At 29.7% G+C, this 24,051-nt stretch overlaps 1 protein-coding gene across 4 annotated transcripts in view; it reads left to right on the forward strand.

Moving 5' to 3' along the window:
* The first annotated feature begins 10,635 nt into the window (after positions 1-10,635).
* The window catches only part of LOC123543177 (uncharacterized), a 58,453-nt gene continuing 45,037 nt past the window's right edge, over positions 10,636-24,051 (forward strand). For 2 of the 4 annotated variants that reach the window (XM_053548729.1, XM_053548726.1), the window contains exons 1-3: positions 10,636-10,902; positions 11,088-11,165; positions 14,164-14,300. The gene's annotated coding sequence lies outside the window, so the exon portion shown is untranslated. The remainder of the gene's footprint in view (positions 10,903-11,087; positions 11,166-14,163; positions 14,301-24,051) is intronic. The other 2 variants (XM_053548728.1, XM_053548730.1) reach the window with 2 other exon arrangements.

Raw genomic sequence — 24,051 nt, forward strand, 5'->3', positions numbered from 1 at the left:
CAATCTTAAGTTAATGGAAATTTTCTCACTTTCTGCACTAAGAAACACAAAGTTAGATATAAACGGCTGAAAATTCAGCTAACCTTTAAATAAGGTGAAAACTTATCCCTTTTTTTAAAGGGTCTCAATCAAATCTAAAACTCAGTTTAAGTGTAAAGTTTCTCATTTTCTGCACTAAGCAGCACAAATAGATATAAAGGGCTGAAATTTCACTAACCTTTAAATAAGGTGTAAACCTTATACCTTATTTAAGGTCTCAACTCAAATCTAAAACTCAACCTTATTAAGTATAAAGTTTCTCATCTTTCTGCACTAAGCAGCACAAAAGTTAGGTATAAACGCTGAAATTTCAGCTAACCTTTAATTAAGGTGTAAACTTTATACCTTATTTAAGGTCTCAACTAAAAATCAAAACCCAACCTTAAGTGTAAAGTTTAAATTTTCTCACTAAGCGGGACAAAAGTTAGATATAAAGGGCTGAAATTTCAGCTAACCTTTAAATAAGGTGTAAACTTTATACCTTATTTAAGGTCTCAACTCAAATCTAAAACTCAATCTTAAGTTAATTGTAAAGTTTCTCATCTTTCTGCACTAAGCAGCACAAAAGTTAGATATAAACGGCTGAAATATTCAGCTAACCTTTAAATAAGGTGTAAACTTTATACCTTATTTAAGGTCTCAACTCAAATCTAAAACTCAATCTTAAGTTAATTGTAAAGTTTCTCATCTTTCTGCACTAAGCAGCACAAAAGTTAGATATAAACGGCTGAAATATTCAGCTAACCTTTAAATAAGGTGTAAACTTTATACCTTATTTAAGGTCTCAACTCAAATCTAAAACTCAATCTTAAGTTAATTGTAAAGTTTCTCATCTTTCTGCACTAAGCAGCACAAAAATTAGGTATAAACGGCTGAAATATTCAGCTAACCTTTAAATAAGGTAACTTTATACCTTATTAAGGTCTCAACTAAAATCTAAAATCTATCTTAAATTTAAAATGGAAAGTTTTATTTTGCACAAGCAGCACAAAGTTAGATATAAAGGCTGAATTTTCAGCTAACTTTAAATAAGGTGTAAACTTTAATACCTTAATTTAAGGTCTCAACTCAAACTAAACTCATTAAGTGAAATTTTTCTCATTTTCTGCACTAAGCAGCACAAAAGATAGATAAAAAAGGCTGAAATTTCAGCTAACCTTTAAAAAAGGGTGTAAACTTTATACCTTTTTTAAAGGTCTCAACTCAAATCTAAACTCAACATTAAGTAAAAAGTTTCTCATCTTTCTGCACTAAGCAGCACAAAAATTTAGGTATAAACGGCTGAAATATTCAGCTAACCTTTAAATAAGGTGTAAACTTTATACCTTATTTAAAGGGTCTCAACTCAAATTTTAAACCCCAAACCTTTAAAGTGTAAAGTTTCTCATTTTCTGCACTAAGCACACAAAAAGGATAGATATAAACGCTGAAATTTCAGCAAACCCTTTTTAAATTTAAGGTGTAAACTTTATACCTTATTTAAGGTCTCAACTCAAATCTAAAACTAAATCTAAGTTAATTGTAAAGTTTCTCATCTTTCTGCACTAAGCAGCACAAAAGTATAGATTAGAACGGCAAATCCTTCAGCTAACCTTTAAGTAAGGTGTAAACTTTATACCTTTATTTAAGGTCTCATACAAATGTAAAACTAACCTTTAAGTGTCAAGTTTCTATTTTCTGCACTAAGTCACACAAAGTTATTTAGTAATAAACGGCTGAAATATTCAGCTAACCTTTAAAAAGGTGTAAACTTATAACCCTTATTAAAGGTCTCAATCAAATCTAAAACTCATCATTAAGTGAAAGTTTCTCATCTTTCTGCATAAGCACCCACAATTAAGGGTATAAAATTTAGGTTAAAGGGCTGAAATTTCAGCTAACCTTTAAATAAGGTGTAAACTTTATACCTTATTTAAGGTCTCAACTCAAATCTAAAACTCAATCTTAAGTTAATTGTAAAGTTTCTCATCTTTCTGCACTAAGCAGCACAAAAGTTAGATATAAACGGCTGAAATATACAGCTAACCTTTAAATAAGGTGTAATCTTTATACCTTATTTAAGGTCTCGAGTCAGATGTAAAACTCAACCTTAAGTGAAAAAGTTTCTCATTTTCTTGCATAAGCACACACAATTATGTTAAAAGAGGTAAACGCTGAAATCTCAGCTAACCTTTAATAAGGTGTAAATTTTATCCCTTTAAATTAAGGTCTCAACTCAATTCTAAAACTCACCCTTAAGTGAAAGTTTCTCATCTTTTTGAAATAACAGCACACAATTATGTAAAAAGTTGGGTATAAACGGCTGAAAAAATCAGCTAACCTTTATATAAGGTGTAAACTTTATACCTTATTAAGGCCCAAACTCAAATCTGAAACTAAACTTTAATTAAGTGTAAAATGTCTCACTTTTGCATTAAGCAGCACAAAATTGGGTGTAAAGCTGGCTATAAACGGCTGAAATATTCATCTAACCTTTAAATAAGGTGTAAATTTTATCCCTTTAAATTTAAAGGGATCTCAACTAAAATTTTAAAACTCAAGTTTTAATTAGTGTAAAGTTTCTCATTTTCTGCACTAAGCAGCAAAAATTGGGTATAAAGGGCTGAAATATTCAGCTAACCTTTAAATAAGGTGTAAAGTTTATACCTTATTTAAGGTCTCAACTCAAATCTAACATTCAACATGAAGTTAAGTGTAATGGTTCCCATCTTTCTGCATTAAGCAGCACAAAATTTATGTATAAAAAGTTAGATATAAACGCCTGAAATATTCAGGGTGTAAACTTTATACCTTATTTAAGGTCTCAACTCAAATATAATACTCAACCTTAAGTGTAAAGTTTCTCAATTTTCTGCAGTAAGCAGAATAAAAGTTATGTATAAAAGTTAGGTAAAAGTTAGGTATAAACGGCTGAAATAATCAGCTAACCTTTAAATAAGGTGTAAAGTATTATACCTTATTTAAGGTCTCAACTGAAATGTTCAGCTAACCTTTAAATAAGGTAAAGTTTATACCTTATTAAGGTCTCAATCAAATATAAATACTCAACCTTAAGGTAGTTCTAAATTTTCTGCACTAGCAAAAAAAGTATGTATAAAATTTAAGGTTTAAACGGCTGAATAATCACTAACCTTTAAAATTTAAGGTGTAACTTTATACCTATTTAAGGTCAATTTCAAATCTGAAACCAACATTTAATTAAGTTAAAATTCTCACTTTTCTGCAAAAGCAGCACAAAGGTGGGGTGTAAAAGTGGCTATAAAACGGCTGAATATTCACTACCTTTAAATAAGGTGTAAACTTTATACCTTATTAAGGTCTCAACTCAAATCTAAAATCAATTGTAAATAATTGTAAAGTTTCTCATTTTTCTGCACTAAGCAGCACAAAAGTTGTATAAACGGCTGAAATATTCAGCTAACCCTTTAATAAGGTGTAAATTTATCCCTTTAATTTAAGTCTCAACTCAAATCAAAAACTTAAACCTTATTAAGTGTAAAGTTTCCCTCTTTCTGCAAAACAGCACAAAATTAGGGTAATAAAAGTTAGTATAAACGCCTGAATATTCAGCTAACCTTTAATAAGGTGTAAACTTATACCTTATTTAAGGTCTCACTCAACTAAAATTCACCTTAAGTGTAAAGTTACATCTTTCTGCATTAAGCAGCCAAAATATGATAAAGTTAGGTATAAACGGCTGAAAAAATCAGTAACCTTTAAATAAGGTGAAACTTTATACCTTTTTTAAGGTCTCAACTCAAATCAAAACTAAACCCTTTAAAGTTATGTAAAGTTTCATCTTTCTGCCTAAGGGCACAAAAGTAAAAATATAAACGCTGAAATATTCAGCAAAAAAAAAAAAAAAAAAAAAAAAAAAAAAAAAAAAAAAAAAAAAAAAAAAAAAAAAAAAAAAAAAAAAAAAAAAAAAAAAAAAAAAAAAAAAAAAAAAAAAAAAAAAAAAAAAAAAAAAAAAAAAAAAAAAAAAAAAAAAAAAAAAAAAAAAAAAAAAAAAAAAAAAAAAAAAAAAAAAAAAAAAAAAAAAAAAAAAAAAAAAAAAAAAAAAAAAAAAAAAAAAAAAAAAAAAAAAAAAAAAAAAAAAAAAAAAAAAAAAAAAAAAAAAAAAAAAAAAAAAAAAAAAAAAAAAAAAAAAAAAAAAAAAAAAAAAAAAAAAAAAAAAAAAAAAAAAAAAAAAAAAAAAAAAAAAAAAAAAAAAAAAAAAAAAAAAAAAAAAAAAAAAAAAAAAAAAAAAAAAAAAAAAAAAAAAAAAAAAAAAAAAAAAAAAAAAAAAAAAAAAAAAAAAAAAAAAAAAAAAAAAAAAAAAAAAAAAAAAAAAAAAAAAAAAAAAAAAAAAAAAAAAAAAAAAAAAAAAAAAAAAAAAAAAAAAAAAAAAAAAAAAAAAAAAAAAAAAAAAAAAAAAAAAAAAAAAAAAAAAAAAAAAAAAAAAAAAAAAAAAAAAAAAAAAAAAAAAAAAAAAAAAAAAAAAAAAAAAAAAAAAAAAAAAAAAAAAAAAAAAAAAAAAAAAAAAAAAAAAAAAAAAAAAAAAAAAAAAAAAAAAAAAAAAAAAAAAAAAAAAAAAAAAAAAAAAAAAAAAAAAAAAAAAAAAAAAAAAAAAAAAAAAAAAAAAAAAAAAAAAAAAAAAAAAAAAAAAAAAAAAAAAAAAAAAAAAAAAAAAAAAAAAAAAAAAAAAAAAAAAAAAAAAAAAAAAAAAAAAAAAAAAAAAAAAAAAAAAAAAAAAAAAAAAAAAAAAAAAAAAAAAAAAAAAAAAAAAAAAAAAAAAAAAAAAAAAAAAAAAAAAAAAAAAAAAAAAAAAAAAAAAAAAAAAAAAAAAAAAAAAAAAAAAAAAAAAAAAAAAAAAAAAAAAAAAAAAAAAAAAAAAAAAAAAAAAAAAAAAAAAAAAAAAAAAAAAAAAAAAAAAAAAAAAAAAAAAAAAAAAAAAAAAAAAAAAAAAAAAAAAAAAAAAAAAAAAAAAAAAAAAAAAAAAAAAAAAAAAAAAAAAAAAAAAAAAAAAAAAAAAAAAAAAAAAAAAAAAAAAAAAAAAAAAAAAAAAAAAAAAAAAAAAAAAAAAAAAAAAAAAAAAAAAAAAAAAAAAAAAAAAAAAAAAAAAAAAAAAAAAAAAAAAAAAAAAAAAAAAAAAAAAAAAAAAAAAAAAAAAAAAAAAAAAAAAAAAAAAAAAAAAAAAAAAAAAAAAAAAAAAAAAAAAAAAAAAAAAAAAAAAAAAAAAAAAAAAAAAAAAAAAAAAAAAAAAAAAAAAAAAAAAAAAAAAAAAAAAAAAAAAAAAAAAAAAAAAAAAAAAAAAAAAAAAAAAAAAAAAAAAAAAAAAAAAAAAAAAAAAAAAAAAAAAAAAAAAAAAAAAAAAAAAAAAAAAAAAAAAAAAAAAAAAAAAAAAAAAAAAAAAAAAAAAAAAAAAAAAAAAAAAAAAAAAAAAAAAAAAAAAAAAAAAAAAAAAAAAAAAAAAAAAAAAAAAAAAAAAAAAAAAAAAAAAAAAAAAAAAAAAAAAAAAAAAAAAAAAAAAAAAAAAAAAAAAAAAAAAAAAAAAAAAAAAAAAAAAAAAAAAAAAAAAAAAAAAAAAAAAAAAAAAAAAAAAAAAAAAAAAAAAAAAAAAAAAAAAAAAAAAAAAAAAAAAAAAAAAAAAAAAAATTTTTTTTTTTTTTTTTTTTTTTTTTTTTTTTTTTTTTTTTTTTTTTTTTTTTTTTTTTTTTTTTTTTTTTTTTTTTTTTTTTTTTTTTTTTTTTTTTTTTTTTTTTTTTTTTTTTTTTTTTTTTTTTTTTTTTTTTTTTTTTTTTTTTTTTTTTTTTTTTTTTTTTTTTTTTTTTTTTTTTTTTTTTTTTTTTTTTTTTTTTTTTTTTTTTTTTTTTTTTTTTTTTTTTTTTTTTTTTTTTTTTTTTTTTTTTTTTTTTTTTTTTTTTTTTTTTTTTTTTTTTTTTTTTTTTTTTTTTTTTTTTTTTTTTTTTTTTTTTTTTTTTTTTTTTTTTTTTTTTTTTTTTTTTTTTTTTTTTTTTTTTTTTTTTTTTTTTTTTTTTTTTTTTTTTTTTTTTTTTTTTTTTTTTTTTTTTTTTTTTTTTTTTTTTTTTTTTTTTTTTTTTTTTTTTTTTTTTTTTTTTTTTTTTTTTTTTTTTTTTTTTTTTTTTTTTTTTTTTTTTTTTTTTTTTTTTTTTTTTTTTTTTTTTTTTTTTTTTTTTTTTTTTTTTTTTTTTTTTTTTTTTTTTTTTTTTTTTTTTTTTTTTTTTTTTTTTTTTTTTTTTTTTTTTTTTTTTTTTTTTTTTTTTTTTTTTTTTTTTTTTTTTTTTTTTTTTTTTTTTTTTTTTTTTTTTTTTTTTTTTTTTTTTTTTTTTTTTTTTTTTTTTTTTTTTTTTTTTTTTTTTTTTTTTTTTTTTTTTTTTTTTTTTTTTTTTTTTTTTTTTTTTTTTTTTTTTTTTTTTTTTTTTTTTTTTTTTTTTTTTTTTTTTTTTTTTTTTTTTTTTTTTTTTTTTTTTTTTTTTTTTTTTTTTTTTTTTTTTTTTTTTTTTTTTTTTTTTTTTTTTTTTTTTTTTTTTTTTTTTTTTTTTTTTTTTTTTTTTTTTTTTTTTTTTTTTTTTTTTTTTTTTTTTTTTTTTTTTTTTTTTTTTTTTTTTTTTTTTTTTTTTTTTTTTTTTTTTTTTTTTTTTTTTTTTTTTTTTTTTTTTTTTTTTTTTTTTTTTTTTTTTTTTTTTTTTTTTTTTTTTTTTTTTTTTTTTTTTTTTTTTTTTTTTTTTTTTTTTTTTTTTTTTTTTTTTTTTTTTTTTTTTTTTTTTTTTTTTTTTTTTTTTTTTTTTTTTTTTTTTTTTTTTTTTTTTTTTTTTTTTTTTTTTTTTTTTTTTTTTTTTTTTTTTTTTTTTTTTTTTTTTTTTTTTTTTTTTTTTTTTTTTTTTTTTTTTTTTTTTTTTTTTTTTTTTTTTTTTTTTTTTTTTTTTTTTTTTTTTTTTTTTTTTTTTTTTTTTTTTTTTTTTTTTTTTTTTTTTTTTTTTTTTTTTTTTTTTTTTTTTTTTTTTTTTTTTTTTTTTTTTTTTTTTTTTTTTTTTTTTTTTTTTTTTTTTTTTTTTTTTTTTTTTTTTTTTTTTTTTTTTTTTTTTTTTTTTTTTTTTTTTTTTTTTTTTTTTTTTTTTTTTTTTTTTTTTTTTTTTTTTTTTTTTTTTTTTTTTTTTTTTTTTTTTTTTTTTTTTTTTTTTTTTTTTTTTTTTTTTTTTTTTTTTTTTTTTTTTTTTTTTTTTTTTTTTTTTTTTTTTTTTTTTTTTTTTTTTTTTTTTTTTTTTTTTTTTTTTTTTTTTTTTTTTTTTTTTTTTTTTTTTTTTTTTTTTTTTTTTTTTTTTTTTTTTTTTTTTTTTTTTTTTTTTTTTTTTTTTTTTTTTTTTTTTTTTTTTTTTTTTTTTTTTTTTTTTTTTTTTTTTTTTTTTTTTTTTTTTTTTTTTTTTTTTTTTTTTTTTTTTTTTTTTTTTTTTTTTTTTTTTTTTTTTTTTTTTTTTTTTTTTTTTTTCCCAATTTTAATAAGGTGTAAAGTATTTATACCTTATTTAGGGTCATCAACTGAAATGTTCAACAACCTTAAATAAGGTGTAAACTTTATACCTTATTTAAGGTCTCAACTCAAATATAATACTCAACCTTAAGTGTAAAGTTTCTCAATTTTCTGCACTAAGCAGAACAAAAGTTATGTATAAAAGTTAGGTATAAACGGCTGAAATAATCAGCTAACCTTTAAATAAGGTGTAAACTTTATACCTTATTTAAGGTCTCAACTCAAATCTAAAACTCAACATTAAGTTAAGTGTAAAATGTCTCACCTTTCTGCATTAAGCAGCACAAAAGTTAGGTGTAAAAGCTGGCTATAAACGGCTGAAATATTCATCTAACCTTTAAATAAGGTGTAAACTTTATACCTTATTTAAGATCTCAACTCAAATCTTAAACTCAAGCTTAAGTTAATTGTAAAGTTTCTCATTTTTCTGCACTAAGCAGCACAAAAGTTAGGTATAAACGGCTGAAATATTCAGCTAACCTTTAAATAAGGTGTAAAGTTTATACCTTATTTAAAGTCTCAACTCAAATCTAACATTCAACCTTCAGTTAAGTGTAATGGTTCCCATCTTTCTGCATTAAGCAGCACAAAATTTATGTATAAAAGTTAGATATAAACGCCTGAAATATTCAGCTAACCTTTAAATAAGGTGTAAACTTTATACCTTATTTAAGGTCTCAACTCAAATCTAAAACTCAACCTTAAGTGTAAAGTTTCTCATCTTTCTGCATTAAGCAGCACAAAAGTTATGTTTAAAAGTTAGGTATAAACGGCTGAAATATTCAGCTAACCTTTAAATAAGGTGTAAACTTTATACCTTATTTAAGGTCTCAACTCAAATCTAAAACTCAATCTTAAGTTAATTGTAAAGTTTCTCATCTTTCTGCACTAAGCAGCACAAAAGTTAGATATAAACGGCTGAAATATTCAGCTAACCTTTAAATAAGGTGTAAACTTTATACCTTATTTAAGGTCTCAACTCAAATCTAAAACTCAGCCTTAAGTGTAAAGTTTCTCATCTTTCTGCACAAAGCAGCACAAAAGTTAGGTGTAAAAGTTAGGTATAAACGGCTGAAATATTCAGCTAACCTTTAAATAAGGTGTAAACTTTATACCTTATTTAAGGTCTCAACTCAAATCTAAAACTCAACCTTAAGTGTAAAGTTTCTCATCTTTCTGCACTAAGCAGCACAAAAGTTATGTATAAAAGTTAGGTATAAACGGCTGAAATATTCAGCTAACCTTTAAATAAGGTGTAAACTTTATACCTTATTTAAGGTCTCAACTCAAATCTAAAACTCAGCCTTAAGTGTAAAGTTTCTCATTTTTCTGCACTAAGCAGCACAAAAGTTAGGTATAAATGGCTGAAATATTCAGCTAACCTTTAAATAAGGTGTAAACTTTATACCTTATTTAAGGTCTCAACTCAAATCTAATACTCAACATTAAGTGTAAAGTTTCTCATCTTTCTGCACTAAGCAGCACAAAAGTTAGGTTAGGTATAACCGGCTGAAATCTTCAGCTTACCTTTAAATAATGTGTAAATTTAATACCTTATTTAAGGTCTCAGGTCAAATGTAAAACTCAACATTAAGTGTAAAGTTTCTCATCTTTCTTCCCTAAGCAGCACAAAAGTTATGTATAAAAGTTAGGTATAAACGGGTGAAATATTCAGCGTACCTTTAAATAATGTGTAAACTTTATACCTTATTTAAGGTCTCAACTCCAATGTAGAACCCAACATTAAGTTAAGTATAAAATGTCTCAGCTTTCTGCATTAAGCAGCACAAAATTTAGGTGTAAAAGTTAGCTATAAATGCCTGAAATATTCAGCTAATCTTTAAATATGGTGTAAACTTTCTTTTTTAAGGTCTCAACCCAAATCTAAAACTCAACCTTAAGTGTAAAGTTTCTCATTTTTCTGCACTAAGCAGCACAAAAGATAGATATAAACGGCTGAAATCTTCAGCTAACCTTTAAATAAGGTGTAAACTTTATACCTTATTTAAGGTCTCAACTCAAATCTAAAACTCAACCTTAAGTGTAAAGTTTCTCATCTTTCTGCACTAAGCAGCACAAAAGTTATGTATAAAAGTTAGGTATAAACGGCTGAAATATTCAGCTAACCTTTAAATAAGGTGTAAACTTTATACCTTATTTAAGGTCTCAACTCAAATCTAAAACTCAACATTAAGTTAAGTGTAAAATGTCTCACCTTTCTGCATTAAGCAGCACAAAAGTTAGGTGTAAAAGTTCGCTATAAACGGCTGAAATATTCAGCTAACCTTTAAATAAGGTGTGAACTTTATACCTTAAGTTCCTAATTCAACTCTTAACTCAACGTTAAGTTGTGTAAAGTTTCTCATCTTTCTGCAATAAGCTGCACAAAAGTTAGGTATAAACAGCATAAGTATTCAGCTAACCTTTAAATCAGGTGTAATCTAAAACTCAGCCTCAAGTTAAGTGTAAATGTTCTCATCTTTCTGCACTAAGCAGCATTAAAGTTAGGTATAAACGTTAGGTATAAACGGCTGAAATATTCAACTAACCTTTAAATAATGTGTAAAATACTTCTGTTTAGTAAAAGTGTAATCTAGTCAAAAATATGTCCAGGTATATTGATCTTGCCTATTTTGATACCACAAGCAATTGGTTACTTTTACCAAGACACTCCGATGTTTAACCAATACACACAGCACAAATAATGATTATTACCGAAGGTTTACAAAAATTCCATACACTGTCTTATAGCCAATTTAGACTTATTGATGAGAATAAATACAAAAGTGCTGAAATGACATTAAAACTGGTGTGAAAGCATAATGTATTACAATATTCCTCATATTTCTGTTTTGCAGGAGCTATCGGCAGCAACGTTGTTGTAAACATACATCCGCTCTATACTGGGAAACCAGTATGTCTTGTATATCACAAAAATAACAATTTGGCAGTCACATTATAAACAGTGGTGTTGTGATCCTTTAAATATTTACTTAAAAAGTATTGTTATCTTACTTTGACAATTGCTGCAAGATTTACTAGTATTTAGTGTATCTTACAGGCTCCAGACAGCATTTTGCGGAAGAAAATCGGCAGAAATGTGCCGAGGCGGCCAAACCTCTTGTAGATGCAGTGGATGAATTGACATCATTTGCTTCTTAACCAGAATTTGCATCAAAACAGGCAAAGATCAGTCCTAAGGTTAACAGGCACATATCTGTCCTAAAGGTAAACAGGCAAAGATCAGTCCCTAGGTAAACAGGCAAAGATCAGTCCCGAGGTAAACAGGCAAAGATCAGTCCCAATGTAAACAGGCAAAGATCAGTCCCAAGGTAAACAGGCAAAGATCAGTTCATAACAGCAAGATCAGCCCCGAGGTAAACAGGCAAAGACATTCCAATGTAACAGGCAAGATCAGTCCGAGGTAAACAGGCAAAGATCATTCAATGTAACAGCAATCAGTCGAGTAAACAGGCAAAGATCAGTCCAATGTAAACAGGCAAAGATCAGTCCCAAGGTAAACAGGCAAAGATCAGTTCCAATGTAAACAGGCAAAGATCAGTCCAAAGGTAAACAAGCAAAGATCAGTTCCAAGGTAAATGAAATTTCACACATATGTTGATATGTGTTAAGATAAACTGGTATTTTACACAGATACCTTGTCAGATAAACTAAATGGCATGCTCACGGTGTATACCAATATCGGATCCCTCTCTGTAGAAAATGATAAAGCGTATCCCTCTCTGTCCGTGCACAGGACACTCTCTCTGTTAAACAACGGACTCCAACATCAGTCAGCTCGGAAAATCAAATTTTGTTTTCGTCCTAAACACATTATTGTGCATAAAAAAACATAATTTTGGCCCATGGAATGATGTAGCTATATACCATTGCTTTTTCATCAGTTCACACAAGGCCAAACGAAGATGGAATATAGACGGAGGGTACTGGCTTGGATGAATATCATGCGATGTTTATGAAACTTAAATACAACTTTTCTTAAATATAGCAAATATCTGATACCTAAGATGTGAAGTCGTTGATCCCATCTTACTTGTAAACACACTTTATGTTGATATTTTCATCATGTTTCCTTAAAAACGTCCTAATTTCGATTTCGTTGATGTTCGGGATCCCTCTCATTCAGTGCAATTTTGCCTCACAGGACCCCATTTGCACTCTCTGCACCGGGCACGGGAACACATTTCGACAAAATTTTCTAATGGCACCGGCGCCCTCAACTTCAGTGTTAGAATTTTGAAGTGGTATTCACATTGAAAACAACATCTGTTTCTAAGGGTATAGATCATGGTGTTTTTACTTCCCTTAATATGCTTTTAAGTTGAAAATAAATCAGCATTTTCACATAACATTCATATGGAAGATTTCCGAACTAGTTTGAGCCCATATGTCAATGAAATATAGACATACCTAAATGAAAGTTTAATTATTAGTCTAACCAAGATTGGGTACATGGACAGACCTTGATTTTAAGGAGAGGTCATAGAAGGTGACCGGGAAGTATTCAAACTTAGAATATTTCACTATTTTGACCATATCTGGAAGGTTTTCGACCTAGTTCGAGCCCCTCACACATGAATATATTATACATGTAAATGAGGGTATATATCCTGGAAATCTGGAGTAGCTTTAGAGGCTATGGTAGGTCAAACATTGATGTATGGTAGTATATGTTCAAGTCCCTACATGTTCGGTACAATATATGGATGTGTATAAAGATGATTCCACTTTGAAGAGTCAAAAGTCGTCCATTACATTTTTGGCCTTTGACTGACAGACGGATGTTCAAATTTTGTTGATAAAAGGGCAAGATAGTAACTCAAGTTACATAAGTTGAAATTTCAAGTTAGAAACTCGAAATTTTGACCTGGCATTAATGATCTTCCGTAGATGTCTTATTGGCACACAAATAATTTTAAACGCGAATTTGTATAATTTGATTTGATACGAAGAGGGGCCATTCATGCATAGCTAGTCGAAAAGGTTCAGCAACACATCTGTACTTATCATAAGAAACCCCCTTTTCGCTCGGGCACACAAGTCTGTACCGAAACATTAATACTTTTCCATACACTGACGCCTGACTTCCATATCGGATGCGTGATGTAATTGAATGTGTCGTAGCATTAACTTTTATTTACTTCAGTATTGTCAATCTTATTCAGACTATTGAAAAAAATATAGTACAGTTAACATTACATTGTATGCGTATGTAATAAAAAGGTTATCATCTTTGAATCGGTAAATATGCACTCGTTCTTTAGCGTAAAAATATTGCGCTCCTAAAGTCTTACAATCTATTTCCGCTGCAAAACTTGTGCATAGTTAATAACCTATAATTATTGTTTTGTTTTAAATACGAACACCATTTCAAAAAAAACTCTAACACAGAATTTGAATTGAGAGGGCACCTATGCCGATAGAAAAATAATTGTGTCCGAGAGGGTTCCCGTGCCGTGTGAGGAGAGTCAAAAGGGATCCTGTGAGGCAAAATTGAGCCGTCTGAGAGGGATCCCGTGCATTAACGAAATCGAAAGTAGAGCGTTTTTAAGGAAGTATGATGAAATTATCCACATATTGTGTATTTACAAATAAGATGGGACCAACGGGTTCACATCTAAGGTACTAGATATTTGGCTTGCTATGTTCAAGAAAAGTCGTATGTAAGTTTCATAAACATAAAACGATGTTCATCCAAGCCAGTATCTCCGGCTATATTCCATCTTCGTTTGAACTTGTGTCAACTGATAAAACAAATGTAACAATAAAAAAACAATGGTATATAGCTACGCCATTCCGTGGGCCATATGTTTTTATGCATAAAAATGTGTTTAAGACGAAAAATATGATTTTCCGAGCTCACTGACGTTGGAGTTCATTGTTTAGCACAGAGAGTGTCCTGTGCGCGAGCAGAGCGGGATCCGTTTTATCATTTTCTACAGAGGGATCCGATATAGGTATACACCGTGGAATAGCCATTTTGGGCAAACACTATAAAATGTTACTCTCACTTTTAACTGATTTCATAGTAATATTAAGGCAGTGTCTAAAAAACAAACGAGCACCTCAAATGGTTTGCAAAACTGTAGACTGTTTCACATTAGTTGTTTTTATTTAAAAATTAAACAAGACTTACCTTGGTTAAAGTGGATGTTTTGATAGTCATTCAATAATTTGATACAAGAGGGCCAAATCTAAAGGGGATTCCATGTCCGAGAGGTTCAGGTAGTTGACTGTATATATCTAGCCCATCAGATAAACTGCCAGAATGGGCACCATTGCATACCCAGAGTGACACAGTTCACTGCTAGGAAGGGGCTTGCTCTACCGTGTGGCAGGGCATGGTACACCATCCAGAGGGATGTGCTACATCACAAGGAAGGGCAGCTTGTATCTTCCTCTAACACTAAAGCTGTCAAGTCATCTAAATTGTATTGATACAACTTTATACCAAAACAATCTTTGTTTTGTTTTAAAATTGTCTCTTCTGGTTAGCTCATTAAAACATCCATTTTGTAAAGCAAGAAGTATCTAAGTAAAAGAATTATAATGTTGTTATCTTTAAATGAAAGGCTTCCACAACACAAGAGAATATAACGACTGCTGATGATGACATGAAAGATTTTGTCTGGGATCTGTTACAGATATTGGAGGAATCTGTGTCCCAGGCTGGAGAAGTGACCACCATGATTGCAAGTCTATAACCAAGGTAATATTGTTAATTAAGATCTGTGTCTGTCATGGTATTATGTTGGCCTTAAGGACTATGCTATTTTGAAATTATGAATTAGGTGGGTTGGGTACATGATATGATTTCTGAGGAATTTCGAAGTTGCTGTAAAACAAAGTTTTTTCCAGTGTGACAATACATTAAAACCATGAAGTGCTAAACTCCTACTTTAATTAAAAGACGAAAGTGGGAAAAGTTAATCAGTATGTTCGTGTCACAATTTCCGGTGACAGTATTCTATGTCAGCATGCATAACTGCGAAAAACTATAACATACAAAATAAAGCTGAACTATCCATGTAAATGAGCTGAGAGCTATTTTTAGCTCACCTGTCACAAAGTGACAAGGTGAGCTTTTGTGATCGCGCGGTGTCCGTCGTCCGTCGTCCGTCCGTCCGTCCGTGCGTCCGTCCGTCCGTAAACTTTTGCTTGTGACCACTCTAGAGGTCACATTTTTCATGGGATCTTTATGAAAATGGGTCAGAATGTTCATCTTGATGATATCTAGGTCAAGTTCGAAACTGGGTCACGTGCCGTCAAAAACTAGGTCAGTAGGTCTAAAAATAGAAAAACCTTGTGACCTCTCTAGAGGCCATAATTTTCAATGGATCTTCATGAAAATTGGTCAGAATGTTCATCTTGATGATATCTAGGTCAAGTTCGAAACTGGGTCACGTGCGGTCAAAAACTAGGTCAGTAGGTCTAAAAATAGAAAAACCTTGTGACCTCTCTAGAGGCCATATATTTCACAAGATCTTCATGAAAGTTGGTCAGAACGTTCACCTTGATGATATCTAGGTCAAGTTTGAAACTGGGTCACGTGCCTTCAAAAACTAGGTCAGTAGGTCAAATAATAGAAAAACCTTGTGACCTCTCTAAAGGCCATATTTTTCATGGGATCTGTATGAAAGTTGGTCTGAATGTTCATCTTGATGATTTCTAGGTCAAGTTTGAAACTGGGTCAGGTGCCATCAAAAACTAGGTCAGTAGGTCTAAAAATAGAAAAACCTTGTGACCTTTCTAGAGGCCATATATTTCACAAGATCTTCATGAAAATTGGTCAGAACGTTCACCTTGATGATATCTAGGTCAAGTTTGAAACTGGGTCACGTGCCATCAAAAACTAGGTCAGTAGGTCTAAAAATAGAAAAACCTTGTGACCTTTCTAGAGGCCATATATTTCAAAAGATCTTCATGAAAATTGGTCAGAACGTTCACCTTAATGATGTCTAGGTCAAGTTCGAAACTGGGTCACGTGCCATCAAAAACTAGGTCATTAGGTCAAATAATAGAAAAACCTTGTGACCTCTCTAAAGGCCCTATTTTTCATGGGATCTGTGTGAAAGTTGGTCTGAATGGTCATCCTGATGATATCTAGGTCAGGTTCGAAACTGGGTCACGTGCGGTCAAAAACTAGGTCAGTAGGTCTAAAAATAGAAAAACCTTGTGACCTCTCTAGAGGCCATATATTTCATGAAATCTTCATGAAAATTTGTCATTATGTTCACCTTGATGATATCTAAGTCAAGTTCGAAAGTGGGTCACGTGCCCTCAAAAACTAGGTCAGTAGGTCAAATAATAGAGAAACCTTGTCACCTAACTGGAGGCCATATTTTCCATGGGATCTGTATGAAAGTTGGTCTGAATGTTCATCTTGATGATATCTAGGTCAAATTTGAAAGTGGGTCACGTGCCGTCAAAAACTAGGTCAGTAGGTCAAATAATAGAAAAACCTTGTGACCTCTCTAAAGGCCATATTTTTCAGTGGATCTTCATGAAAGTTGGTCTGAATGTTCATCTTGATGATATCTAGGTCAGATTCGAAACAGGGTCATGTGCGGTCAAAAACTAGGTCAGTAGGTCTAAAAATAGAAAAACCTTGTGACCTCTCTAGAGGCGATACTTGTGAATGGATATTCATAAAAATTGGTCAGAATGTTCACCTTGATGATATCTAAGTCAAGTTCGAAAGTGGGTCACCTGCCTTCAAAAAGTAGGTCAGTAGGTCAAATAATGAAAAAACGTTGTGACCTCTCTAGAGGCCATATTTTTCATGGGATCTGTATGAAAGTTGGTCTGAATGTTTATCTTGATGATATCTAGGTCAAGTTTGAAACTGGGTCAACTGCGATCAAAAACTAGGTCAGTAGGTCTTGAAATAGAAAAACCTTGTGACCTCTCTAGAGGCCATACCCTTGAATGGATCTTCATGAAAATTGGTCAGAATGTTCACCTTGATGATATCTAGGTCAAGTTTGAAACTGGGTCACGTGCCTTAAAAAACTAGGTCAATAGGTCAAATAATAGAAAAACCTTGTGACCTCTCTAGAGACCATATTTTTCAATGGATCTTCATGAAAATTGGTCAGAATTTTTATCTTTATAATATCTAGGTCAAGTTCAAAACTGGGTCACATGAGCTCAAAAACTAGGTCACTATGTCAAATAATAGAAAAAACGATGTCATACTCAAAACTGGATCATGTGGGAAGAGGTGAGCGATTCAGGACCATCATGGTCCTCTTGTTCTATTTCCATTTATTACTTTTCTAAAAAACACATTACAATTTACCATTTGTTGGCAAAATTTGTCATTTTTGTGCACATGCCTTTACCCATTATGCGAGAAGGGCCCGAGCGCTTACGTAGTGCATATTTACACGGATTGTACTGCTCAGACAGATATGTATATATGAGCCGCGCCATGAGAAAACCAACATAGTGCCTTTGCGACCAGCATGGATCCAGACCACCCTGCGCATCCGCGCAGTCTGATCAGGATCCATGCTGATCGCTAACGGTTTCTTTAATTGCAATAGACTTTGACATCGAACAATATAGATACTGACCAGACTGCGTGGATGGTCTGGATCCATGCTTGTCGCAAAGCCACTATGTTGGTTTTCTCATGGCGCGGCTCATATATATATTATAACTTTATCATAAGTCCACAAAGTGCAACAAAAGAAATAGCAGTATTAATAAGTATGTAATAATATTATTTATTTACAAGGTATGTTTGACAAATGACATCGAGAATTCTTATTGACCTTTTAGAAAGCTGTATTTTCAAGTACCTGATATTTTCCACTTCGGTTAAAAAAAAGCATTTTTAGCTCGACTATTCGAAGAATAAGTAGAGCTATCCTACTCACCACGGCGTTGGCTTCACACCTTGGTTAAGTTTTTCGTACCAGTCCAAATTTTGACAAAGTCTTTTGAGATAAAGCTTTGAAACTTTCAGCACTTGTTTACCATCATCATGGCTAGTTATAGGTAAGAGCACATAACTCCATCAAGGATTTTGGCTGAATTATGGCCCCTTTTGACTTAGAAATCATGGTTAAGTTTTTCGTACCAGTTCATATTTTGACAGTCTTTTAAGATAAAGCTTTGAAACTTTCAACACTTGTTAACCATCACCATGGCCAGTTATAGGCAAGAGTACATAACTCTATCAGGGATTTTGGCTGAATTATGGCCCCTTTCGACTTAGAAATCTTGGTTAAGTTTTTCTTACCAGTTCATATTTAGACAAAGTCTTTTAAGATAAAGCTTTGAAACTTTCAACACTTGTTTACCATCACCATGGCCAGTTATAGGCAAGAGTACGTAACTCCATCAGGGATTTTGGCTGAATTATGGCCCCTTTCGACTTAGAAATCTTGGTTAAGTTTTCCTACCAGTTCATATTTAGACAAAGTCTTTTGAGATAAAGCTTTGAAACTTTCAACACATGTTTACCATCACCATGTCCAGTTATAGGCAAGAGCACATAACTCAATCAAGGATTTTGGCTGAATTATGGTCCTTTTTGACTTAGAAATCTGGGTTTAAATATTTCGTACCAGTTCATATTTTGACAAAGTCTTTTGAGATAAAGCTTTGAAACTTTCAGCACCTGTTTACCATCACCATGTCCAGTTTTAGGCAAGAGTACATAACTCCATCAAAGATTTTGGCTGAATTATGGCCCCTTTTGACTTAGATATCTTGGTTAAGTTTTTCGTACCAGTTCATATTTTTTGTAAAGTGTTTGACATATGGCTTTTAAACTTTTATCACTTGTTTAGTATAGTAGTCTCTATCTGTAGGAAAGAGAACATAACTCTGTCATCTATTTTGGCTGAATTATGGCCCTTTTTGGACTTTGAAATTGGTTCTGTTTTCATATAAGTCCATGTTTTGTCAAAACTATTTGACATATGGCTTTTAAACTTTGAACACTTGTTTATCATTATGATTTCCATCTGTAGGCAAGAATACATAACTATTTTGGCTGAATTATGGCCCTTTTTGGACTTTGAAATTGGCTCATACATTGCCATTTAGTGCAAAATCAAAGAAATACAGGAACATTGTTTGTCTAATCTATTTATTTCTTTTGTCTGAATATGTGGAAATATTCTGACCCCATTCTTCAATCAATTCTTCGAATAGTCGAGCGCACTGTCATCAGACAGCTCTTGTTACAATAACTGACTACAGAAGGTAATGAAGGTTTGGATTATTGCAACTCTCTTCTATATGGAATTCCAAAACAGTCAATGAACAAACTGCAATATGTCCAAAACACGGCAGCTAGAATCGTAACCAGAACATCCAGATACGACCATATAACGCCTGTGCTGTGTGAACTCCATTGGCTTCTTGTGCAATGTAGGGTAGAATACAAAACTATAACACATACATGTAAGGCACTCAAAGATCAATCACCAGCTTATGTAGTGAACATGTTAGAAATAAATACACCATCCAGAAATCTGAGATCGCAGAATAATGCATTAAAACTGGTGGTGCCCAAATGTCGAACAATGCGATTTGGTGACAGGAGCTATCAGACAGCAGCTCTGCGAGGTTATGGAATGCCCTCCCACCTGGCATAAGAGAGTGCGAGACCTTGCAAAATTTCAAAAAAGCGCTAAAGACGCATTATTTCATAGAATTTTTGGGAACTAATCTCACTGATTATCTGATTAATAATGTAGGTCCTTTGCCGGCCAGTCAGTTACTTTATTTAAGAACTCTAGTGTGACAGAATAATGTTGGAGGTGTTTTTTTCTGTGGAATGTATCATGGATGTTCTCCGGACCATTTAGATGGGGTTTGACCCAATCATCCGGGACGGTTTGCATGCTGTGATGCATTTCGCAGACATGATACCGTTTAATTCTGTCTGTTCAAAATGTAAGATATCCTGTTCTATTCTGCTCTAACCTGTGTCTTTGACAGGTCAGTTAATGTTTTACGATATTGTATTTTTGTTTCCTGTTTTAATCTGCCTACCTTCAATTTAAAATGCTTGGTATCTTATTACCGTAATGTAATTTTAAGTTCTTCTATAATAGTTCAGTTACCATTTTTTATTAAACATTATGTTTTTATGTAAAGCACTTATGAACGTATTTTTATATGAAAAGAGTGCTATATAAATGTGGTATATAATAATAATAATAATAATAATAATAATAATAATAATGAAAATACCCTTGACCTAGAGAATGCTACAACCTACTAAACTTCAAAGTTTAAAATTATATTGAAATTAAGGTGAAAAATAAACTATAACTCTTATGTTGAAAATCGAATAGATCATTTCAGACATGTTAGACAGTGAGAAAGCAAACATATTGTACGTATTATTTAGCATAGATGATTTGCACTGTGAATACATACGTTTTACACTTAACATATAATTCCACGAGTACATACTCATCTACATAAAATTGGGGGCGTTTGTCATGGGATTCGATTCGATGAGGCCGGTTCTTGAGCTGCGAGCTGAATGAATGGCTACCGTTTTTTATTCGCATGGCGCCTGGCATAGTGGTAGGAGTTGGGAAGTAATTGGAAAGCACAATAATGGTGTCTCATAAGCCAAATTGGCTGGCCCTTTCAATAGAGGTGGCACTATAATAAACAAGACCTTTACCTTTATCTTTTATATAGGAATATGTTTGTTTTACATGTAAGAGCAAAGCATAAACCCTCGTGAAAATATAATGCATGTGGCGTTCGCTGTTGATTTATAATTGTAAATATATATTTTCACGTTACACTGAAACAAACAAATACCCTTTTGCCTATTTTGCCTAGTGTTTATTTTGTTTGATGAGAGTAACACCGAAATGGCACAATGAACTTTTCCCAGGTTTTGTTGGTGGTGGAAAGACTCCTAGTGCCCCTCTAAACATTTTTGGGGGCTCAGACTAGTACCTAGATCGAGACCAGGGCTCCGGAAATTTTGATAACTCAATCGGTCCGAAACGAAAATCCTGACATCGGCGCTACCCCACCCACCGCATTCCCAATATTACATATTTTGTAAAACGTGATAGAGTAAAGAAATAAGCATGTCATGCATTAAAACCGAGTTACCGGTCACCGCGTGTTTCCCTACAATGAAGACAGTTATTCGGTGTTATGTGTGATCGTTACTTTGTTTAAATTTCGATGTTTTTCCGAGAAAATACTTGTAAGGGTAAAAATTACTGAGGCATTGACACCGTGTGCGTAACTAGTCTAAAAGCCAACGCACGTGACCGGTACCGTATACACGGCAGATACTTTGTGATGTTTCCTCATTCTTTGACGGAATTCTATAAAATACAATGCGTCAAAGTGAATTACACGACACATATTCTCTGCTAAACAGTCTCAGTATTTTAAGAATACTCTGCCGTACGTTATATGAACGCTGAGATCGAATTTCCCGCATGTATAGTACCAAAAGGTTACGCGTGTTGGCCACGGATATTTCATTTCACTTATGTTGTACTTCAATAAGCAACTACATTTTATAAAGTTATATGTTCTCTTCTGATGTAAACAAAATTTCATTTTGAAACGTTTTTTAAAAGACCGATTTGATAAACAGCGCCACTCCGGTTTTCTGTATCATTCGTGTTTGCCAGTCCATTTTTTTTTTCTTTTTCTTTTTTGCACAGTCAGGTTGCAAAGACGATTTTCTGCACTTGTTTCAACTGGAGCCCAAACAAATGAATCTTGTAATTTTTTCAAATCAAGTAATTATAAAAAATATTTTGATCGGTTTTCCGTGTGATGTCTCATTAAATCAAAGACCTATAATGTACAATTATAGCTCTTTGATTAAATGCAGTGACCATTTGTTTTTTACCGTGATCAAACATAGCCTTTTGAAATAAACCATCCGTCGGATTCTGAATAAAAGAAGTGGATCCCCGTCGAAATGATTTGGATCCAGTCAGACATATTTGGAAACCAGTCAAAAATGTTTAATACATTGCAGTCGGCTGTCTGCAAACATTAAAGGATGTGCCGCGCGAGCACTGATTGCGTCACGTGCTAATTACGGACCGATTATCAAGGTGACAATCAGACCGTTTGACACGTTTATTGATTATCTGAGGGTGCGACCAACAATTTCCTGCTTGGCAGTAGATGGTGTATTGAGATATCAGACCGAAATTTATACTTTTCTCCATTTTTACGGGACCGATTTTTTTCGTTTTTTCACTTCATGAATCGGTCTGAAAAGTCAAAAATCGGTCCAAAACCGACAAACCGGCAAATTTCCGAAGCCCTGATCGAGACACTAACCTCAGCTGGATTTCTTCCTTACATGAAAAGTTTAACACATCAAGTGAGGTTTCCATCCAACGTCGGTGATGGGCGGGGAATTTGAAACCAGTGATCTTGGCCATCACGTTTTTAGCTCACCTGAGCAATGCTCAGGTGAGTTTTTCTGATCGCTCGATGTCCGGCGTCCGTCGTCCGTCGTCTGTCGTCTGTCGTCCGTCGTCTGTCAACATTTAGCTTGTGTATGCGATAGAGGCTGTATTTTTCAATTAATCTTCATGAATATTGGTCAGAATGATAACCTTGATGAATTCTAGGCCGAGTTCGAAAATGGGTCATCTCGGGTCAAAAACTAGGTCACTAGGTCAAATCAAAGAAAAACCTTGTGTATGCGATAGAGGCTGTATTTTTCATTTAATCTTCATGAATATTGGTCAGAATGATAACTTTGATGAAATCTAGGCCGAGTTCGAAAATGTGTCATCTCGGATCAAAAACTAGGTCACTAGGTCAAATCAAAGAAAAACCTTGTGTATGCGATAGAGGTGGTATTTTTCAATTAATCTTCATGAATATTGGTCAGAATGATAACCTTGATGAAATCTAGGCCGAGTTCGAAAATGGGTCATCTCGGGTCAAAAACTAGGTCACTAGGTCAAATCAAAGAAAAACCTTGTGTATGCGATAGAGGCTGTATTTTTCAATTCTTCTTCATGAATATTGGTCAGAATGATAACCTTGATGAAATCTAGGCTGAGTTCGAAAATGGGTCATCTCGGGTCAAAAACTAGGTCACTAGGTCAAATCAAAGAAAAACCTTGTGTATGCGATACAGGCTGTATTTTTCAATTGATCTTCATGAATATTGGTCAGAATGATTGCCTTGATGAAATCTAGGCCGAGTTCGAAAATGGGTCATCTCGGGTCAAAAACTAGGTCACTAGGTCAAATCAAAGAAAAACCTTGTGTATGCGATAGAGGCGGTATTTTTCAATTGATCTTCATGAATTTTGGTCAGAATGATAACCTTGATGAAATCTAGGCCGAGTTCGAAAATGGGTCATCTGGGGTCAAAAACTAGGTCACTAGGTCAAATCAAGTAAAAACCTTGTGTATGCGATAGAGGCTGTATTTTTCAATTGATCTTCATGAATTTTAGTCAGAATGATTGCCTTGATGAAATTTAGACCAAGTTCGAAAATGGGTCATCTGGGGTCAAAAACTAGGTCACTAGGTCAAATCAAAGAAAAACCTTGTGTATGCAATAGAGGCTGTATTTTTCAACTGATCTTCATGAAATTTAGCCAGAATGATTACCTTGATAAAATCTAGGCTGATTTCGAAAATGGGTCATCTGGGGTCAAAAACTAGGTCACTAGGTCAAATCGAAGAAAAACATTGTGTATGCAATAGAGGATGTATTTTTCAATTGATCTTCGTGAAATTTGGTCAGAGTGATTGCCTTGATGAAAACTAGGTCGGTTTTGAATATGGGTTATCTGAGGTCAAAAACTAGGTCACTAGGTCAAATTAAAGAAAAATCTTGTGTATGCAATAGAGACTGTTTTTTTCAGTTGATATTTATGAAATTTGGTCAGGATGATTGCCTTAATGAAATCTAGGTCGAATTTGAATATGGGTCATCTGAGGTCAAAAACTAGGTCACTTGGTCAAATCAAAGAAAAAACTTCTGTATGTGATAGAGGCTGTATTTTTCAGTTGATCTTCATGAATTTTGGTCAGAATGATTGCCTTGATAAAATCTAGGTCGAGTTTGAACATGGGTCATCTAGGGTCAAAAACTAGGTCATATCTAAGAAAATGCTTGTTTTATCGCAAGAGACCAATTTTTTGGTCCAATCTTAATGAAAATTGGTCAGAATATTTGTTTCCATGAAATCAGTAGGTCAAACATGTTTTACACTGTTATGGAGTGTTTCTTAGGTGAGCGACCTAGGGCCATCTTGGCCCTCTTGTTTTTTTTGCAAGTATAAAAAAGATATTCAGTTAAATTTCGTGAACATAAATGATACTCTTAATGATATTTATGTCTCCCCCCCACTCTGGGGGAGACATATTGTTTTTGCCCTGTCCGTCCATCCGTCCGTACATCACACTTCATTTCCGAGCAATAACTGGATAACCATTTGACCTAGAACCTTCAAACTTCA

This window comes from Mercenaria mercenaria, chromosome 7 (genome assembly GCF_021730395.1).
Source record: "Mercenaria mercenaria strain notata chromosome 7, MADL_Memer_1, whole genome shotgun sequence".
In the NCBI taxonomy this organism is placed as follows: domain Eukaryota; kingdom Metazoa; phylum Mollusca; class Bivalvia; order Venerida; family Veneridae; genus Mercenaria; species Mercenaria mercenaria.